Below are 12,484 nucleotides of genomic sequence, written 5' to 3'. Positions count from 1 at the left end.
GGAATGCACAAAATAATTTGTTAAAAGCAGAACACCTGCCAAAAATAACAAGATAAAAATGAATGTCCCATTAAAAGATAAACCAAGAAAACCAGTTTTTCTGCAAAAATTTTCTCCAGAGTTTTCCAATAAATGTATTCAGATTCCCCTTCTAATTGTAATCCAGTTGATATGTCATTCAACTTACTTTCTCTGAGCCCAGGCCCACATGGACCCACTGTAGAAAGGGACTGGATAGTAAAAAGAGCTGCACAGTGATGAGCTCATCTCTCTGTCTTTCTTATTAGAATGCTTCTTACTAATACAGGAACTATTGGCTGTTTGTGCTCCTTCCTCTCCCCCTCCAGCTCTGCTGTATGGGGTCTGCAAGAGGCTATCGGGTCAAATTAAGGGCCTTACCCTGCTTTTGTTTATATCTAACTTTGTATAAATGATTTCCAGGGCTTCTTTTCTGCGGAAACATGGGGGAACGCAGTACCGGCACCCCCAGCATTTAATGCATGTAATTACAAGGAGTTCTGTCGGTCTATTGTTGCTGGCTGTTGGAGGATCTATTTTTTAGGCAGGGCTGAAGTTAGGGGGCAGGAGGGAAATCTCCCCCGGGCGCTGCATTGAGAGGGGTGCCATCATACCTATCCATTCAGGAACCTGCAGGACTGCACAGGAAGCTAAACCATGTCCCAGCATCCTGTAGATTCAAGCAGGTGTCCCGCAGCCAGCACACTGCCGCTGTCCTCAACCAGCTCTCTCTCACCAGTGCACTCGTGGTATTTATTCTGGCTGGCCTCCTATGACCGGTGATCTCTGATCTTCACACAGTGGTTTCAGTGCCAAGTGTATGTGATGTAGCCACTCCTCTCCTCTCTTCTCTTCTCTTCTCCCTGTGTTCAGCTCCTATGCTCAGAATCCTGTGTGAAGGTTTTCTGTGTGCTGCCTGTGTGCGGAGGCTGAACTGGACACACAGCTGCTTCTCAGCCCTCCCAGCAATCAGCAAGAAGTGAGTATAGTATCATATATCACCATGTGTATATTAGTGACAAATTCTAAATCACTGCAGACTTCTGTAAGTAACTAAGCTTAGAAAATCTAGCACTCCTAAAATTAGTCTACCTTATCTCTTTCCGCCTCCAGCCCCCATCAGTGTCCCCCTCCGCAGATATTCAGTGCCCCTTTCTGCCTCTGTATAGTGACAATGCCCCCTCTCCTCCTAAAGAGTGCCAGTGTCCCCCTTTCTCTGCAGAGTGCCAGTGTCCCCCTTTCTCTGCAGAGTGCCAGTGTCCCCCTTTCTCTGCAGAGTGCCAGTGCCCCCCTTTCTCTGCAGAGTGCCAGTGTCCCCCTTTCTCTGCAGAGTGCCAGTGTCCCCCTTTCTCTGCAGAGTGCCAGTGTCCCCCTTTCTCTGCAGAGTGCCAGTGTCCCCCTTTCTCTGCAGAGTGCCAGTGTCCCCCTTTCTCTGCAGAGTGCCAGTGTCCCCCTTTCTCTGCAGAGTGCCAGTGTCCCCCTTTCTCTGCAGAGTGCCAGTGCCCCCTTTCTCTGCAGAGTGCCAGTGCTTACCTTCTTCCTCCGAAGAGTGCCAGTGCTTACCTTCTTCCTCCGAAGAGTGCCAGTGCTTACCTTCTCCCTCTGCAGAGTGCCAGTGCCCCCCTTCTCCCTCTGCAGAGTGCCAGTGCCCCCCTTCTCCCTCTGCAGAGTGCCAGTGCCCCCCTTCTCCCTCTGCAGAGTGCCAGTGCCCCCCTTCTCCCTCTGCAGAGTGCCAGTGCCCCCCTTCTCCCTCTGCAGAGTGCCAGTGCCCCCCCTTCTCCCTCCCTCTGCAGAGTGCCAGTGCCCCCCCTTCTCCCTCCCTCTGCAGAGTGCCAGTGCCCCCCTTCTCCCTCCCTCTGCAGAGTGCCAGTGCCCCCCTTCTCCCTCCCTCTGCAGAGTGCCAGTGCCCCCCTTCTCCCTCCCTCTGCAGAGTACCAGTGCCCCCCTTCTCCCTCCCTCTGCAGAGTGCCAGTGCCCCCCCTTCTCCCTCCCTCTGCAGAGTGCCAGTGCCCCCCCCTGTTCCAAAGGATCAGTTCCAGTCATTGTGTAAGCCTTTGTGTAAGTATTGTGTAAGCCTTCTCTCTTGAATCTTTGCCCCAGGTGAAAAAATATCGAGCTTCACCACTGGTTGCAAGGGGGGTTTTATTGTTTTTTGGGGGGGTTTATTGTTGCTGGGGAGGTCTGTTGGGGGTCTATTGTTGCTTGCTGCAGGGGATCTATTTTACTGCTTTTGTTGTTATCAACAAATTCCATACAGAATATTTAACACCCGGTGGAGGTGATCGGAGGTGAGTAGGAGGCATAGATTTAGGAGGGATTACCTCCCCCTATTCTCTGAGGAAAAAAAATACCTGATAAAGCAGCAGTGGGGTGTTTACATACACTCTCTTCTGCTAAAGCACAAACTATGCTTGATCAGCTTAGTTGGGGTTCATAAGAGACATCAGGGGTCTAAGAGACCCTTTTACAAGTGGGCCTGTCACCCGTAATATGCTATCATAGTGGCCTCCTATGTCAGGATTCAGATCTGAACCCAGAACTTCTTTTGCATCTGGTTTTGTTATTGTGCCACCTGAGATGCTGGATAGGTCCTTTCCTGATCCATTTGACAGCCTTAATTTCTATCTTGTATCTGGTGAACCTTGAACTCCTTGCTCCTCCCATGAGCTTCCTATTTAAGCCATGTCTTTGCACTTCTACTTGCCACATTATTGTACACTTCTCCAGCCAATATCTCGCTCCTTTCACTCTTGCTGCACTCACGTATATTTCCTACCACTCATTACCAACCTTTGGCTTGTTTACTGACTATGCTTCTACATCTGCTACCAGACCCTTGCTTGCACACCTCCTGATAGAGTGATCTTGAGGACTGTGAACTGGCACTAGCATGCAGCAAAACTCCATAGGAACTCTGGTGAAGAACAGTTAGTGCTTAGGCCCCGCACCTGTAAACCTTCACACTGCTATAGCTTGTGGCCTCTGAGCCTGACCTTGACACCCTATTTGATAGCAATAAAGTGAAAAAAAAAAAAGTTTAAAAAATTAAAACAAAAATGTAAAGCCCTCTGCCCCCACATACATACGCATACAAATGTAAATGCATGGGTCAGGTGTGGTTATATACAAAATCGACAATTACACAAGTTGCATATTGAGGCACTAGGGAGTGAGCGCAATAATTCTAGGGTCATCACTCATAGTTAATTTCAAACTGTTGACTCTTGCAGGGCTTTAAAGTGTCACCTATGAACAATTTTGGGTACAAAAGTTTTTTTTTTTTGCCATTTCACTGGCTTGTGCATGTTGGGTATCTATTTACAAAAAAATAGTAATATATTGTGTTTGTGTGACATGAAATTAACTTATTATTTTACTAAAAATATGCGTTTGATAAATGATTAAAAAGTACTGTAAAATTTCCTATTGCTTTCCAAGACTGCATATCTTACCTTCCTACTAGGAAATGGCAAAAAGGAAATAGCAAAAAAATATATTTCTTGGAATTTTTGTGCTTGTATATCCTTAAAGTAGTGTTGATCTGAGTAGGAATTCAGTATTTCCCCCACATGAAATAAAAGCTTATTTTTTGCCAGGAAAACAAAGATGATTCCTGTGTTCTTGCTAATTGCCTATTGTTATGTTATCTACTTGGAAGATGATACGCCTTCCTGCTCAGCTTGTGAGCCATAACAAATCATAACTTAAGCTGGTCATACATGAATCGAAATTCGGCTGGTTCAGCAGGGACTGGCTGGATATCGATCCATGTGTGGGGACCCTGGTTGTACACAAATCAGTCTATTGACATATAGCTGTGGGCTGAACTAAAAAAAAAACCTAACAGATCCCTCTATTCACATCGATTGATGCAGATGAAGAAATCTCTGCTAGAAAGAAAATGAAAAAAGTTAATTCTAAGCATAGGAGCTTCCGCTACCTAAGCACCCCGCGCTCCTGATGCTGGGTATACACCTCCTTTTTTTAAACCTCTTCATGCCCGCGCTATAGCCGAAAGACTGCTACTGCGCGCGCCTAAATTACTGGGAGGGTGTTAATTTACGTCCTCCCGTGCATGAGCTGCCTGCACACTCCCTGCGGGCTCGCTCTGTGATCATCCAATGACAGCTGATCACGTGATGTAAATAGAGTTGGTAACCAGCTTTTTTGTTTTTCCTCATGCTGACAGAAAAAAGCCAATCGCCAGGTGCTGTCAGAGGGACATCAGTCCTGAAGAGGAAGAGCCACTGCTGCTGCATGTGTGCCCACCAGTGCAACCTATCAGTGCCCATCAGTGTTATTCAGTGCCCCATCATTAGTGCTTCCTATCATTGTCACCTACCAGTGCCCATCAGTGCCAGCTACCAGTGACTCCTATTAGTGCCCTTCAGTGCCACTTATCAGTACCCTTCAATGCCGCCCATCAGTGCCACCCATCAGTGCAGCCTATCAGTGCCGCCTTATGAGCGCACATCAATGAAGGTGAAAAATTACCTGTTTGCAAATATAAAAACGTTTTTTTTTTCAACATTTCTGGTCTTTTTTTGTTCAGCAAAAAATAAAAACCCCAGTGGAGAATAAATACCACCAAAAGAAAGCTCTATTTGTTTAAACAAAACAATAAAAATTTAATTTGGGTACAGCATTGCATGACCGCAAAATTGTCATTCAAAGTGCGACAGCGCTGAAAGCTGAACATTGGCCTGGGCAGGAAGGAGGTTTAAGTGCCCAGTAGTCAAGTGGTTAACTGCAGATGGAGAAATCTCCCCCTGCAGAGCTGCAGGCACTGACCTATGTATTCTGAGAGTATTCCTGTTGCTGTCAGAAAACACAGATCAGTGCTGCAGACATTCCTGCAAAGCAAACAACAGTTAACTATACTACACAGTAAAAATATAATAAAAAAAAAAAAAAACAACAACTTTATTTGTAACTTAACTTTTCAGGACCATAACTATTCCAGTCTTTAATTTTAGGGTCTCTCAAAATGTGATAGTTTCCTTACTATCTAACATCTTTAGAGACCCTTCTTGTGCAGTTATGTGCCGCGAAGTACACTAGACTGTGCCGTGTGTGTGGTAGTGATGGAAGCAGTCCTTGAGACAGAGGCCAGCTTGACCAGGGAAGGAAGGACAAAAAAATGGGTGTCATGCCTTATTCTGCATTTACCACAGACACAACATCCTTTTTGGGGTAGCTTTTGTGTTGGGGTACCTTGGAGGATATCTGGAAAATGCCTCCCATGCTCTAACTTCACTTGGATTTGGGCATTGGGCAACAGCACCCTCTCTATACAAAAGGGCAGTGATGATCGTTTCCTGAAATTTTCTTTCTGAAAAATGTCTTCCAGTAGCTTCATAAATTACAAAAGCGTTATATATAGCCAATTGAAATAAACACTTTTTTGTACCAGTGTCTAACTCTGTGGGAGTCTACTGTAAAATACAACTTCATCATTTGGCCGTTGAAGTCTACGCATTCCATATTTAGACTATAGTCGTGGACACAGAGAGGTTTTTAATAACCCTAGATGCTGTGGTAATTTGGACCGTCGTGTCTGGATGAACGGAAGACAGGATAAATAAAAGACGTTTTGGCTTTTCACTACGGCTAGTAGTTCTTCATTGCGAAAGCAAGCTTTGTCCCCCTTTCTAAGTGTAAGAGGTGTTAAAGTGTTACTAAACCCAAAACCTGCATTCACTATATCTGGTCTCCCACAGCAGACAGAACATGGAAATACAATAGTTTTCGTAAATACAAACTGCTAAATACCTTTTCTCAACAGCAGTTAGAGCAATCTTGTGACTTCTATCAGTGTGTGGTTAAAGCTTGTAGGAGGAGTTTTCATTTCACCCATGATTGTCCTATGAGGATGCAGGACCCCTGACTCTGTCTGGACAGTGCTAATTGACCCTGTGCTGCACTCTCCCAAAAAAAAAAAAAAAACTTTTTAGCAATACACACCAAACTGAGCATGTGCAGAGTGACTCCATAGACTCTGTAAATATCAGTTTATTTTTTTGAGTCAGTGGAAGATGATGATCAAAGAAGACAGGATCAAAAAGCCTTTTTACACAATGCCGAGGATTAACCCCTTAGGATCCACAGTGAGTATAACAAGCATGCTTTACTGCATATTCAGAGCGATGTTACTGTTGTGGGTTTAGTAACACGTTAATGAGCTGTTGGGGCAATTAGGTTACACGGTGCCACAGCGGCCAATTTCTTTAACGAATAAATGTGTAAAAAGTGGCACGCTTGCATAATTGTTGTTTACGTACTAATGGCACCCCTTATGGAACAAGGATAACAACAAGTCCCACTTTATCTTGCCACTGCTCCCCATGTAGTCTGGGCATTCAGGGGCTCCACTTGATTGTTTTTTCCCTCATAAATTCTAAAGCATTACGTATAGCCTGTGACCCTCTCATGGAGCTTATACATTTATGACCCCATAGCTTGCTGGTGAGTTATTGCTTAATTGGAAGCATGCTAGTAAAATGTACAAGCGACTAGTCTATGCAGATGTTTTTTTGGGGCGTATACAATGTGTGAATTTCTGGGACAGGTAGTTTAACCACTTTACCACCGAAGGATTTTTCTGTCTTGCGTCTGGGCCACTTTTTGCGATTCGGCACTGTGCGACTTTAACTGACAATTGCGTGGTCGTGCAACGCCGTACCCAAACTAAATTTACGTCCTTTTTTTTCCCACAAACAGAGCTTTCTTTTGATGGTATTTGATCACCTGTGCAATTTTTATTTTTTGTACTATAAACAAAAAAAGAGCGTAAATTTTGAAAAAATAACAATATTTTTCACATTTTTTTTTATATGAAATTCCCCCCCCAAAAAAATGTAAAAATCTAATTTTTTTTTACATTTTTGGCCAATTTGTTTTCTGCTACCTATGTTTGGTAAAAAAAATCACAATAAGCGTATTTTGATTGGTTTGCGCAAAAGTTATTGCGTTTACTAAGGGAAAGATTTCTGTCATTTTTGGTGTTTTTTTTTTTTTAACAAGTAATGGCGGCGATCTGCGATTTTTTTTTTTTTTGCGGGACTGCGACATTGGGGCAGACAGATCGGACCCTTGACTGACACTTTTGGAGGTACCAGTGACATTACTGCAGTAATCAGCGCTATATATATGCACTGTTACTGTAAAAATGACACTGGCAGGGAAGGGGTTAATTTTATTGGAGAGGGAGGGGTTAATGTATGCCTGGTGCTTAGTAACGTGTGTGGGGGGAGGTGACTGAGTGACACAGGGACAGATCGCATGTTCAGCTATGCTGAACCCTGCAATCTGACCCTGCCTGTCACTTAGGAGATCCGCCCGCTCTGTTTACACAAGCGGGCGGATCTCCACACTCGATTCCCCGACGATCGGGGAAGAGCAGCGGCGATCGCCGCCGCTCCTCCCCTGGCCCGACTCCCGCTATGAATGAATACAGCGGGAGCGAGCCTCCGGCGGCGCGCGCGCGCCACCGAGCCAGGGGAATGTCTGGTGACGTAGTACTACGTCGCCAGACATTATCAAGCCACTTTGCCGCAGTAGTGCTCTAGTGAGCAGACGGCAAGTGGTTAAGGGGCCGAATTTTGTGGAGCGGACCATAGTCAGGGTCATCCCGGGATAACAGAGGGCATTGTCATTGAAATGCATAAAACTCATTATTTGCTCATAGTTTTTCCTGGCCATTTCCTGGCAGAGCACATGGGCATTAGAGATGGCCTTGCGGTTCGCGGCAAATTTTGCTTGTTCGCTACCCGCCAAATTCTCGGACACATGGCGTCGTTCGCGGCGGCCATATTTGTTTACATTGGGGAGAACTTTGACCCATCACACAGCCGTCAGGTGGAACGGGACAGCCAATTGGAACATTCCAGCACATGGACAGTCCCCCTACCCTATAAATAGACCCGATCTGGCGGCCATTTCACATTCCGCTTTCTGCCAGTGTAGGGAGAGTTTGCTAGACACACATAGCGCTGTGAAGATCCACAAAAGCCCTTTTCAGGGCTGGTATTTCGGTATAGGCCTTCTACAGTCTCTTGTCAGGTTAGGGACAGGTATCCAGTGGTTGCTTTAGGGGCAGTTAGAGATCGGCTGCAGTCACAAATCGCTCTGTCAATGTCCACAAAAGTCCTTTTGAGGGCTGGTATTTCGGTATAGGTCTAGTATCTTTAGAGCTTAGGGGCAGTTATCCCGTGGTTGCTTTAGGGGCAGTTAGAGATCGGCTGCATTCACACACAAATCGCTTTGTCAATTTCCACCAAAGTAATTTAAAAAGCTCCAATGTCGTTATAGGGTCTCTTTACTATAGGGGCAGGTATCCTGTGGTTGCTGTAGGGGCAGTTAGAGATTGGCTGCAGTCACACACAAATCGCTTTGTCAATGTCCACAAAAGTAATTTAAAGGGCTGCAATTTTTTTGGTATTGCTGTGCAGTGCACTAAAAAGGGGGGGGGGTGGGGGAGGGGGTTAATCCACAGTATAATATACTTTGTAGAAAGCATATTATAGTGGATTAGTAGTATTATTGTGCACTGTGCAGCATTGTGACAGGTGTGGTGGTGAGACTGAGGGTTTCTGCAGCAACACTACACACAGTGGCAAACTCCCTGGCCAATTATTTGTAGAACTGGTGTGACAGACCAGTGGCCCCCCAATAGCACATATTGAAGTGGGGTCACTGGGGTGTTATCTGAGTATACTTTTACAAGTGTATTTGTGTCCTGCAACAACATTGCCTCTGTTGCTGTGTGAAGTCTGATACACACACAGCGCCAAACTCACTGGCCAATTTTTTCAACAACTGGTTTGATAAACCAGTAGCCCCCCAATTGCACATATTGAAGCGGGGTGTTATTTAACATTATACTTTTCTAAGAGTGTATTTTAGTCCTGCAAAAATTTGGCCTCTCTTGCTGTGTTGTCTGTGCTACACACAGTGACAACAGTTACTGGCCAATTATTTGTAGAACTGGTGTGATAAACCTGTGGCCCCCCAATACCACAGATTGAAGCGGGTGTTATCTACCTTTTTGCAGATATACTGTGATTCTCTAGAGACTTTTGTCACGGGGTAATTAAAAAACATGACAGGCAGAGGAAGAGGCAGAGACGTACGCAGGGGTGGTAAGGGTAGGGCAGGAGCAGTAGGCCGGAGCCTAACTGTGAAGTTTCAAAAGCCGCGTGCAATTACGACAAAGGACGCACCAGACTTGGTTGAGTGGGTCACTCAGCCTTCCTCTTCTGCACCCTCCTCATCCTCTCTATCTGCCCCCTCTTCACGCTCTGCTGTGTGCACCCCCAAAGACACCACCACCACCAGCACATACCCTCCACTTGAGTCACTGGAATTTTTTTGCGATCCATCACAAGAGGTTTGCGATGCGCAGCCATTGTTGGAATCGGATCAGGAAGAGGAGGTAGCAACAGCCACCACTCAGCAGTCTGACGACAGTACCCATATCAGCCCAAGGAGGTTGGTCCCCGCTGTTGCTGCCTACTCCGAGATCTCAAATGTTAGTGGTGGGGAAGATGACGTGGATGGTGACGAGTCTATGGACGACACGTGGAAGTCCACAAGAGAGGAAGAGGAAGGGAGTTCAGAGGGAGAGACGGACCGGCAGATAGGGAGGAGAGGCAGGCAGAACTTGGATTGCACAAGAGGTAGAAAGCAGACTGCAAATGTATCGGCAGCAAGCCATCAACCATGTACAGTCACATCTGGCGCTCCCAGGACGCCGGCACATGGCTCCGCAGGGTGGGCTTTTTTTAATGTGTCCGTTGCTGACAACAGTGTTGCCATCTGCAGCCTTTGCAGTCAACGCATAAGTCGCAGTAAGCCCAACACTCACCTAGGGACAACCGCATTAAGAAGGCACCTAAACTCCCATCACCAAGCCCAGTGGGAGAAACACCGTCAGAACCCACAAAGCCACACTCCTGGCTCTCACCGTCCAGCCCCTTATCCTTCTGCTTCTCCTTCTCCTCTCTCCTCACATTTGCCCTCCACTCCAACTTCCATGATGCCGTTGTCACGTTGTTCTGGAAAAAGGCAGGCTTCTGTGGTCCAAATGTTGGAGCGGAAAAAAATGACACCGGATAACCCTCTTGCCCAAGGTTTGACTGCTGGCTTGTCAGAACTGATAGCCCGCCAACTACTGCCATATCAACTGGTGGACTCAGAGGCCTTTCGTAAATTTGTGGCCATTGGAACACCACAATGGAAGGTCCCAGGCAGGAATTACTTCTCGCAAAAGGGCATTCCAGAGCTGTATGGCCATGTTAAGCGGCAAGTGAATATATCTCTGGCACACAGTGTTGGTGCCAAGATACATCTGACCACAGACACATGGTCTAGCAAACAGGGGCAGGGAAGGTATATTACTTTTACTGCCCACTGGGTGAACCTTCTGACGGCCGTTAAGCATGTAACCCGTGGCACCCGTGTAGATTTAGTTGTACCACCACGGATTGCAAGCAGGCCTGCCTCTTCTTCTCCTCCTCCATCATCCTCCCTCTCCTCCTTGGCTGACTCCTCCTCTTCCGCTGCTAACGTCTCTTCTCCTGCGCCGCCCAACATCCCCAGAACCTATGCCACATTCCAGGTGAGACGTTTCCATGCTGTGCTGCGTCTGTTGTGCTTGGAAGCCAAGAGCCACACTGGTCCTGCACTCCTTTCAGCTTTGCGTTCACAGGCAGATCAGTGGCTGACACCGCTGAATTTGTCAGTTGGTAAAGTGGTGTGCGACAATGGTGCCAATCTGCTGAGTGCGCTGAAAGAGGGAAAAATAACACGTGCCATGCATGGTACACGTCCTGAACTTGGTGGTGCAGCGATTAGTTGGCAAATACCCTGGGGTCCAGGACATCTTGCGGCAGGCCAGGAAAATCTCGGGCCATTTCCTAAGATCTTACACAGCCATGGCTCGCCTTGCTGAGATTCAGGGGCGACACAACCTGCCCCACAAGCGTCTTATTTGTGACTGCCCAACGCGATGGAACTCAACGTTGCATATGCTCGATAGGCTGCTCCAGCAGAAGCGTGCAGTTAATGAATACTTGTTCGAACTCGGCGGCAGGACAGTTTGTGGGGAGCTTGGGTATTTTTCACCAGACCAGTGGCTGCTCATGCGGGATGTATACAGACTCCTGCGGCCATTCGATGAGATCACCAAACTGGTCAGTCACGGCCAGGGCGCCATAAGCGACATCATACCTTACGCCTTCTTTCTGGAGCGTGCATTGCGTCGTGTCATTGATCAAGCCGTCGAGGAGCAGGAGCACGAAGATCAGGAAGTCGCAATGTTGGATGAATTCCCAGGGGGTGCTACTCCATCTGAGACAAATCAACAGCAGGAGTCTGAAGAGGAGTCAGAGGAGGAGGATGGTGCTGGGGGGGATGAGGAGGAGCAAGAAGAGCATGCTTTAAACCTTTCTGGGATCCCTGGTGTTATCCGTGGATGGGGGGAGGGGGAGGAGAACGAGGACGATATTATCCAGGATGATGAGCTGGAAGCAGGCCGCTATACCACTTCCAGTGTAGTGGGAATGGGGGCCTACACGCTGCAGTCTTTTAAGGGGGACCCCGTATAAAACGCATAAAGGCCAAGGACCAGTACTGGGTGGCAACGTACTTAGACCCCCGGTACAAACACAAAATGGCAGAAATGTTACCACAATCACAGACGGCGGTCAGAATGCAGCACTTCCAGGCCTTGCTGAGGGAAATGCTGCATTCTGCTTTTCCGTGAGCTGGCAGAGGAATGTCCAGTCACAGAGAGACAGTTGCGGATAGCAATTCAACAGCACCTGCAAGAAGAGGGCGGTTGGAAGATTTCTTGGTCACTTCAGATATGAGATCCTTCTTTCAGCCGAACCATCGACAGCTGTACTCCGGATCCAGCACGAGGGAACGCCTAGACCGACAGGTGTCTGACTACATCGGGTTAACGGCCGATGTGGACGCTCTGAGGAGTGATGAACCCCTGGACTACTAGGTGGGCAGGGTTGACCTCTGGCCAGAGCTTGCACAATTTGCATTGGAACTGTTGGCTTGCCCCCCGTCCAGTGTCCTGTCCGAAAGGACATTCAGCGCAGCAGCGAGGATCGTGACCGATAAGCGCACTCGCCTAGCTCATGACAGTGTAGACTACCTCACATTTATAAAAATGAATGAGGCATGGATCTCTGAGGAATTCAACACATGTGACCAGTAGACCAGGTTTCATCGAAATTCCTCCATCCACAACAATTCCTGGTCCTTGGCTTCGCTACATATAGCGGCATAAAAGGCATTTCATGTCCATTGAATGGCAAATTTTAGGGGCCTTTCAGGGCCGACAATTATTTTTTCTGTGAATGCCTAATGTACCTCCAGCCACCAAATACTACATTCTTTGCTGTCAGTTCAAACCATGTGAGCTAATTTTTGGAGCCTATACAGGCCGGCACTT

General features: G+C 47.1%; 1 protein-coding gene across 1 annotated transcript in view; it reads left to right on the top strand.

The window, feature by feature from the left end:
- Positions 1-887: 887 nt before the first annotated feature.
- The window catches only part of HPGDS (hematopoietic prostaglandin D synthase), a 138,195-nt gene continuing 126,598 nt past the window's right edge, over positions 888-12,484 (top strand). The window contains exon 1 of the mRNA XM_082243432.1: positions 888-997. The gene's annotated coding sequence lies outside the window, so the exon portion shown is untranslated. The remainder of the gene's footprint in view (positions 998-12,484) is intronic.

Source organism: Pelophylax lessonae (genome assembly GCF_965119305.1).
Source record: "Pelophylax lessonae genome assembly, chromosome: 1".
In the NCBI taxonomy this organism is placed as follows: domain Eukaryota; kingdom Metazoa; phylum Chordata; class Amphibia; order Anura; family Ranidae; genus Pelophylax; species Pelophylax lessonae.
This window is presented reverse-complemented; position numbering and strand designations above follow the sequence as displayed.